Here is a 10,410-nt window from a genome sequence, read left to right as displayed (position 1 = left end):
GAAATACGACCGCGAAATATTAAAAAGCGTGAGATATTAGATTTCGTCAAGAACGACTACCTCTGTTACATATGCAGCATGCCAACATTAAGTCGACGACTTACACGTTTTGATATGAAATATATTAATTACAAAACGAAATCGGAAGCGGTGACTAATGCAGTTTTGAAAGACTTGGACGGGCCAGGAAAATGTTTGGGTTACCACTGTGCATTGAATGAAAAATTGAGAAATGAACACAATATTAAAGTTCCGAGGCACCTGGCATATAACATACTTACACAGTTAGATCCTAAATGCCTTGAAAATAGGGCTGTTAAGAAAAAAATTAAGAAACACAAAGTCCCATTTTCATCGGAAGGACCATTATGGCTGGCTTCCCTGGATGGGCATGACAAATTGTGCGGGTATCAGAACTGGACTTTCCTCTGTGTATCTATAGATGTCTTGATACATTTAGTAGAAAGATATTGTATCTATTCGTATACCAGTCCAATTCTGATCCCATGATTGTTGGCAGGAGGTATCTAGAGTATTTAACTGAGCCAGGGGTGGCAAGTAACAAAGTAAATGTACTTCGCTAATGTAACGTTTTACTTCGCTATTTTCATTTTGTTGCAAAGTATTTCGTTACTTTTCCAGTTTTTTTAAAATTTTGCCAATTTTGCCAGTTCAGGCAAGTTATTATAGAATACACAACTACACAAAGTAAATCCCCAGAAGTTCATGCGTAATCCGCTGATCACAAGAGGAACGCGCCTTTCCTGCCAAATAGTTTTTTATTCAAATATGGCTGATAGTCTGGATTTGCATATCGATACAAACAAAGAAGCCGAAAGACGTCCTCAGGGAGAGGAAAATAGTTCTGTATTTGTGGCCGCCTAAAAGAGTGGAGAATCTGAACACCCTTGGCCTTATTTGTCATCTTTTTTTCGCTACAAGGGAAGACAAGATAACAGTGTCAAATTAGTATGTTTGCTTTGCTCGCCAATTTACAAGGAAATCTGTGCATTTATTACATCGCCTTCAAACTTAAGAAAACATGTAGAGGTAAGGTAAATTTTGCTTACGCCTGCATAGTCTATATTATTTAAAATTTTAAAATGTTCAAGTTAACTTTTATCTACTGCAATGTCAACTGTGAATGGGCTATTCCATTTGATATCCCTATATCCGTACCCCCCTGTCGAAGATAGCTGGAATTCTGCAGGGGTACCCCATAATTGATGTGGAATTCCTCAGGGTTCTAGCAAAATTGATCTGGAATTCTGCAGGGGTACGCCATAATTGATGTGGAATTCCTCAGGGGTAAAGTGTTTTGATCTTGGAATTCCTCAGGGGTACAGTGTTTTGATCTTGGAATTCCTCAGGGGTAAAGTATTTTGAGCTTGGAATTCCTCAGGGGTATAGCTATGACAAACATGTATCCTCAACAGGGGGGGTACAGATATTAAATGGAATAGCCCAATACTGATTTTGAGTGATATGATGATTAATAACTTGTTTTATTTTCCAAAATATCGTTTTAGTAGACATTTATCATTTATATAACAGCTTCTTAAGTTTGTATAATGTTTACGTTAGTTAAACATTTGTGCATTCCTTCAGTGCAGTTCATTCATCAGTTTACAAAGACATCATATCAATATTATGTTTAATTGTTATTGCTGGGTAGTGTATGACAACTTGACAAGCTAAATATTCCTAAACATTACAACATAATGATCCATGTGACATCTTATTACTTTAGCTAAATTAAATATTTGTACATGTCACTTCACATTGCAGAGGCAACATCCACATCAGTTAAAGCACTACACTGAGCTAACCTCTCAAAAATGCCAAAAGAGACGCAGAGAGTCGGAGGCCTGCACTTCAAATGACCTGCACACACCAGCAAAGCAGACTAAGCAGTTACGCCTTTACCAGTGCAGATCCAACGCAGTGTCACAAAAAACTGTGGATAAGTTAATACTAAATTTCATCACCGAGGGCTTACAGCCTTTTAGTATTGTTAACTTGCCTGCATTTAAGGAGTTGGTGACCAACCTTTGTCTAGGAAAGACTGTTATGTGTTGTGAAACTGTCAAAAATCACTTGAGGAATCATGCTACTAATATGAAGCGTAATCTTCGTATTGCCTTGGAGTTTGTAGATACGGTTGCAACAACCACAAATTGTTGGTCAGCTATGGGGAAGTCATGCATTGGTGTCACTGCACATTGGATCGACAAGAATAACATGGAGAGAATTTCTGCTGCTTTGGCATGCCAACGGCTAACAGGCTCACACACATATGATGTCCTAGCACATGCCCTTGGAAACATCCACAATGAATATGGTATTGGGAACAAGATATGCAAGACCACCACGGATAACGGCTCAAATTTTGTAAAGGCTTTCTCGGTTTTTGGAAATGACAATGTCACAAACACTGACAAAATTGATGTCAACAGTGACAATGAAGAAGATGACGACGAGTCCTCAAATGAGGATGGCATATCTGATGGTGGTACCTATCACAATATTACAAACCATCTAGATGAAGGCATGCATGATGAAGACTATGATCTCCCTAGTCATCAGCGTTGTGCTTGTCATACATTGCAGCTTATAGCAACAGGTGACGCAGACCAAGCAGAAGGAAATGCAGCATATAAGAAATTGTCTCGGGCAAGCTTTGCAAAGTGCCAGGCACTTTGGAGCAAATCATCACGATCTACGCTCGCAGCCGAAGCTGTCCAATCTAACTGCGGTATTGCACTAGTGAAACCAAATAAAACACGGTGGAACTCAGTTTTCATGGCGGTGGAGCGACTTGTTAAAATCATCAAACAAAGGGGAGAGGGATCCCTTCATTCTCTGTGCAATGAGTTGAAAGTACCAAGGTATAGCTTGGTATTGCTTATATTAGTAAAGATAGAATAATTTTCTATTCTCAGTCCAGATATTAATTAATGAGAACATATAATATGGGTAGTGCTGACAGCAGAATTTACCAAAAAAAGATTCAAATATATGTTTCAGATTAAAGTCTGGTGAAATTCGCTATCTTCAGGAGTATTAAAATCTATGCAGCCTTTTGCTCAGGCATTGGATATCCTACAGGCTGAAAAAAAAGCTTATATGGGCTATCTCCTTCCAGTACTGTATATGCTACAAGACAAGCTAAAACAAAAGCGAGGTGCAGCAGAGGTGTGTGCCCCACTGATTGATGCTCTACAAGCAGGGATTGATCGTCGCTTTTCAACAATAATGCAAGAACCGGAACTGATCGCTGCTGCTATCCTACATCCCAAATTCCGCAAAACATGGACAAATGACACATCTGTGTTGGAGAAAGGTAAGTTGCATTTTCTACAGTCATTTATTTTGCTGTCCCCTGCCTATATACTGTATCATAACTTTTTTTTTAATTTTAGGTATGCTGTACATTAAGCAAAAAATAGAGTCATTGGAAGATGATGCTGTGGAACAAATGGAAGGGACATCTGCAGATGGGTCAGATGAAGGGGATGGTGATGATGCTTTCTTTGCACGTAAGAAGAAAACGTCATCTGGATTATTGCAGCTGGAGGAATATTTGTCGAGTGTGTCAACTGAAACATCCTCTATTATGGCATGGCCACTCTTGAAAGATCTTTTTGTCAAAACAAACACAGCTCTGCCAGCCAGTGCTGCGTGTGAGCGTCTGTTCAGTGCAGCTGGTCTTATATTTACGCCATTGAGGGCACATATTGGTGACAAAAATTTTGACAATCAGCTTTTATTGAAACTAAATAAGTCTTTTATTGATTCCGAATAGTGTCATGAGACACACACGCATTGCGCCATGATTTTGAAATCTACTGTAAGTTGACAAATAGTGTGAAATCACTAAAATAGATGATTGAAATTTTGTTATAAATGTAAAATTATTGTTTTTTTAATAAAGTTAAACGGAACATTTATAAGCACAATAACAGAAAGTGAGAAAGGTTGTGAGCATAATTAGATTCATACGCCTATTTAATTGTTGCTAGTGTAACACCCCCCGCCTCAGTTTAAAGGGTTTAGCCAATAGTACTTTTACTTTTACTTCAAGTATTTCTAAGAAATACTTTTTACTCAAGTACGTTTTTCCTCTGGTACTTTTTACTTTTACTCAAGTCGTTTTAAAGCTAATTACTTCTACTTTTACTCAAGTACAAAATAAAAGTAGTTTAGTCACCCCTGAACTGAGCATTGAGTTATGCCTAGATTCCTTTGACTAGACAAAGGAACAGAAACTGGTAAAATGTCAAGGTTGCATGCTTTCATGTGGACAAAGCCGATATTACAGATGACGCTGTGGATGCTATTATATATGGTCCTTCCACAACATATAATCGAGCGTTGGTGGCATGACCTCCACGAGAGATTTGAGCAATTTTTCAAAGAGCATTTGGTTTACTTATTTACAAAGTAGACATTACGATCCTCGTAATGCTAAGGACGCAACACTTTCGTTTGCAACTGACCATATATGTCTTCCTTTCCAGAACAATACAGAGGCAGGCAATGTGGTATTCCACTGAATGAAGAGCAATTGAAAGAAGTAGCTGAAGTATCCGGCAATCTGAGTGTCGATATTTCAGGATCATATAGTGAATACTCTGAGCCTTGAATATCTAATATCATAAGCTCTTTGTTGCTGTATTCATAGCTAAAATGAGTAAGGCACTGAGCCTTTAAGAATATTTCTCCGAGCTGTTCATCATGGCAGTCGATGTACAGTAGGTGCTAAAAAAATGAGTCCAGAACTAATTTTGCCAATATTTGGAGAAAAAAAGTTTCTGAAATACAGGGTGTATCAAAAAAAGTTAGACAATTTTTAAAGTGCTCTCAATTCCACAAATCTGTTCATGAAATTAAATTTTTGATATGTATGGTTTGTCTCAGTACCTGAAATATAGAAAGTATAAAAAAAATCGAAAATGGTAAATTTTTCAAAGCAGGGGAGTTAAAAACTTTTGCCCAGCTAAAAGTGTCTTGCGCACAGAAATGCTAAACGTTATTTTTTATTCGATTTTATGTATGAAATGTTCGACATTCATTTCATTTGTGATACAGTTTTGGCAGGATTTAACCGAATGTAAATCCTATGTTTCTCCGGTGGTGCTGTTCTTGGTTTATTATGAATTCATAAATTTGCATTTTGTCAACTTGTTTTACTCCCATGGGACTTCTGTTGAATTTCTATGGAATTTGTTGTTTGAGTTGTTTGTTCTGAAGCGCATGTTCTTGTATAACACCCGCTTGATTTTGAATTGGCAATGCCACAATTTACGCCACAGCAGAAAGCTTTTATGGTGTCACAGTTCCTCCGTAGCAACAACATAAACTTGGTTCGCCAAAGTTTCAGGAACGAATATCCAGATGTCCAATTGCCTTCACATGCGATCATTTATTACAATGTTTTTTAGTCAATATTTTTATTTTATATGTAGTTGCAGGTATTTGGATCCTGTGGAGATGGCTATGCCCTCATTGAAGGGTTGTTGGAGGGTGCCTTTTGAAAATGAGATGGTGGCAATGTGGCAATTATGAAGATTGATGATTGATAACATTTTATATGATTCCGTTATAGGAATTGTGTAGTGAACAATATTGTGGATAATTGTGGATTTGAAAATTATAGTTATGAAATGCTACGAATATGTGTTTGTTTGGCAAAACCCGGGTGCAATATGGAAATGTGTGAGATGCCTTGGCCAGAATGAATGCCGGTTATTGCCATTCTGGTCAAGTCCCTTTCGTTTGTTTTTCGTTTAAAACTATACTTATGTTTCATCAGGCTCCAAGCATAACTAGGGAAAGCACGTTTCTAACCCACTAGCAGGTCTTGGAACGACCTGCTTGCATATGTGATTTGTAATGAGCAGAAAATGGGGGGCGTGAATTCGTGGTGAGATCGGTGATGATGATAAAGTCCAAATATGTATGAGCATGCTGTTTATCCGTATGTAGTGGGCTGTTTGTTTGCTATTGGGGGCTAATCCCTGAATCGATTGGTTTCTGTTCTCTGAATTGATTAGTTCCATAAAAGATCCCCAATATGTAGTGATTTTGTAAGGAAAGGTGGTATTCAATCCCACATGTATTCCCGTTATTAAAATATTTATAAACCGCGGCATGGGAGCGTGCCGAGGAAAGTGTTGTTTATATTTTGGGCCCATCTCTGTGAATAAGATATAGCCCCCCCCAACACCTCCCCCCCCCGAAACAAATTCGGCCTCGATTTCAGGATCCCAACCACGATGTCACACAGCCCGCTCATTTTACATTTCTTGCACGTTAACACTAAAGCAAACTTCGGTAAGCATCTTGGTCTCTCGTTTTTCTTCAAATTGAAGGGTAAGTAAAACCAGTTAAATCTCTTCCGTCTTTAATTCCTAACATAACAGTCCCCGGGGCACAGGCCAGCCGTAATAGATATCTTATTCACAGAGATGGGCCCAAAATATAAACAACATTTTCCATGCCACGGTTTATAAATATTTTAATAACGGATTTACATGTGGGATTGAATACCACCCTTCCTTACAAAATCACTACACATTGGGGATCTTTTATGGAACTAATCAATTCAGAGAACAGAAACCAATCGATTCAGGGATTAGCCCCCAATAGCAAACAAACAGCCCACTACATACGGATAAAAAGCATGCTCATACATATTTGGACTTCATCATCATCACCGATCTCACCACGAATTCGAGTCACACAATTTCCGCTCATCATCACAAATCACATATGCGAGCACATCGTTCCAAGACCTGCTAGCGGGTTAGAAACGTGCTTTCCCTAGTTATGCTTGGAACCTGATGAAACATAACTACAGTTTTTAACGAAAAACAAACAAAAGGGACTTGACCAGAATGGCAATAACCGGCATTCATTCTGGCCAAGGCATCTCACACATTTCCATATTGCACCCGGGTTTTGCCAAACAACAAACACATATTCGTAGCATTTCATAACTATAATTTTCAAGTCCAAAATTATCCACAATATTCTTCACTACACAATTCCTATAACGGAATCATATAAAATGTTATCAATCTTCATAATTGCCACATTGCCGCCATCTCATTTTCAAAAGGCGCCCTCCAACAACACTACAATGAGGGCATAGCCATCTCCACAGCATCCGAATACCTGCAACTACATATAAAATAAAAATATTGACTAAAAACGAAGTATCGTGATAACAGGACGAGCCGTAACTTAAACAGAGGTAATTCGGGTTTGTCTAAGAACAGCAAGAAGTGCTGAAAACATTGAAGCTGTACGCAATGTTATTGAAGAAGCCAATGGAGAGGTTTTGAATGGTGAAAGGGTTAAGCTGTCGTCGAAACAAACTTGGTTTGTCATCGGCAACTTTCAACTGCATAACACATTTAGATTTGAGATTCCATCCATGTCAAATGATTAAGCGCCACCAACTTCTTCCCAGTGATAATCTACGGCGAGTACAGTTTTGCCAGTAGCTATGTGATCGGAACGACCGTTTTCTTGACGATTTGCTCATCGGCGACGAATCAGGATTTGCACTGAATGCTTTGGTCAACACCCGCAACATTCAAGAATACCAACCACGATTTTGCAAACCTCCTGCCAGATCACCAGATCTTAATCGGCTTGACTTTTTTCTTTGGGGTTATCTTAAAAGCAAAGTTTTCATAATGCCACCAGAAAATCTTAATTAACTTGAACGACGAATCCGTGAAGAAATGGATGTGATTAGACAAGATCGAGAAATGATACGCCGTGCTGTTTTTGACATGGTTAGACGTACGCAAGTTTGCACAGAAAGAAATGGAGGACACATTGAAGACTAAGAGCAATTTGTTACTTTTAAATTGTAAAATTTACTGGTTTTTACAATTCAGATGTTTAATAACTGTTTTTATGTAAAAGTGTCCTCTAATTACATCCTCTAAGTGAATGTACTTTAATTATTATGTGCTCTAAGTGAATATACAGCACATAAGGAGATATGCCTAAGGATTTAAGTGAAGGAGTCAGAGGAGAAATTATTGCTCTCACTAATGAAGGTTACTCAAAACGACAAATAGCAGCAAAGTTGGGAGTGTCAAAAGGTGGTGTGCAGCAAACCCTGGAAAGGTTCAAAAAGACAGTCTTATTCCAGCTTGCCAAAACCTGGCAGACCACGTATTATAACACCACGGGAAGATCAGTTTATACAACTGATTTCTTTGCGCAATACACGAGCAACTGCATGTGTCATTCAATGATCAATTAATGCCATCCCAGAGAAACCAATTAGCAAAACAACAGTAAGAAGAAGATTAAATGCAAGTGGTCTGAAAGAACTGCAGCCTCTAAACCATTGCTGCGTCCAATAAATAAGCAGAAGAGAATGTTGTAGGCAAAAAAGTATAAAAATTACACAGCATAGAACACTGGAAAAGAGTACTTATCACAGATGAATCAAAGTTTGGGTAAAATCGCCGTGGGTAAAATCGCCGTGTTTATGTGAGAAGAGGAAGTGGTGAAAGATTGTTAACTAAGTGTCTCAGGTCCTCACTGAAGCACAGAGGTGAAAACACCCAAGTCTGGGGTTGTTTCAGCTTTAACAGCATTTGAGATCTTTATAGGATAAGAGGCAATCTTGAAAAAAAGCAATACCATTCTATTCTCCAAAGGCATGCTTTGCCATCTGGCAAGAGGTTATGAGGGAGAGGTTTTACCTTGGTACAAGATAACGATCTCAAACACAGCTCTCACTTGTGCAAAAAATATTTAAAGAACAAAGAAATCCAAGGTGAATTGAAATTTGTGGAGTTTCCTCCTCAATCTCCTGATGTTAATCCAATCAAACATTTATGGAATGAATTAAAAAGAGAAAAAGTAAAACATGAAGTGACATGCCATGACAGGCTATGGGATGTACTTTCTACATGCTGGAATAAGGTTAAACCATCAACACTTCAAAATCTTGTTAAATCCATGCCAAAAAGAGTTCAGGACACACCAAGTACTGAAATTCATAATTTTTACAGGTAAAATTAAACATTGTTGTGACATAGTTATAAATATGATTAAAAATTAAGGAAAAGCTTTTAATACCTAGTGGACTCATTCTTTTGGCGCCTACTGTATACCCCGTTGTTGTTAATATATTTTAGTGAATTCCCCTGGGATAAAGGCTTCGACTGTAACAGGAACATTTTCTAACATGCGTAAAACACTTTGCCATATGAGAACATTTGTCCAAATTCTACTGGGGTTTTAGCAGAAAACCGTTGGGTTATATTTCTAGCAACACTGTGCATTTGGACTTGTTTCTGTGTGTGTGCCTCTACAGTAATTTTCAAAGTTTCCTGTATAGTTTTAAAGGCAGCATCCTGATACTTTTTATCACCCCCTCGCCTAGCATATTGGACGAGGCATCACTGCACTTTGCGAGGAAGGCATCACAAAAACAACCGCTGGCGAATGGCTTATCTTCTATTTCCAACGTTATTGAAGCGGCGTTTGTTGACCAGTGACAATTTTGGACATCAAAAGCCTCCAAATGCAAAACAGCAGTCTTTGGAGGCTTGACTAGTTTACCAGCTTTCATCAACTCACTTATTGACTGACAATGACTTTGGGTAAACAGTAGGCGTTAAATACATTTCTTCTGTGTGACTCACTCTTGTTTGGAGAAACTGTTGGAGCGGAATTTGCTTGATGTTTAGCTTTGGCAGAGGCACGGATGCTGACTTGAGAAGAATCGATTGGCTGTAGAAATCCAATAAAATAAACTTTCTTGCCTTTTATTTCTTCGATTTCCATGCAGGATGGGCATTTGTTCAATTGTCTGATGCCAATATATTGCAAGAACCTTGCGGGGCCTTGTAGAACTGCTCACTAGCATCTTTGATATTTTCGATGTTAAGCTCATCATATTCACCAAAAGGGACAAAGTCCCTAGTATCTAGAGGTTCATATTTCTTTAGTCTTCCCAAAGCTGTCGATGACATACGTTGCACCAGAATATCACTGGGTGTATTTCCTGGTCGCTTCGCATCCTTTTCTTTTCCAACTTGCTTGAGGCCCACTCTTCGAGAAAAGCTCCCTACGACGCTTCATTCTGTAGTACCAATTCTCAGATTTTCATAAAAGAATCAAACTGTATTTGTGTGACTTCGTTAAGACTTGTTTTTTGCCTAGTGTGTTTTTCAGGTTTTGTTTCATAAAGAAGTTTGGGTATTCTTGATATTGATGGGCCACAAGACAATTAGACAATTGTAGTGTCTAATCTCCTACAGAATTTAAACTGATGTTGATGTCGATGTAATCTGTATTGCAATATAAACTTTATTAGTAATAAAGTGTTATATAACGAACAAGTTACCCACGAGTTACCTTAAAAATCAA

The sequence above is a fragment of the Dendronephthya gigantea genome, unplaced genomic scaffold, assembly GCF_004324835.1.
Source record: "Dendronephthya gigantea isolate DGI-Jeju-01 unplaced genomic scaffold, DenGig_1.0 000066F, whole genome shotgun sequence".
Taxonomy (NCBI): domain Eukaryota; kingdom Metazoa; phylum Cnidaria; class Anthozoa; order Malacalcyonacea; family Nephtheidae; genus Dendronephthya; species Dendronephthya gigantea.
The sequence above is the reverse complement of the archived record's forward strand: the minus strand, read 5'-3'. Positions refer to the sequence as shown.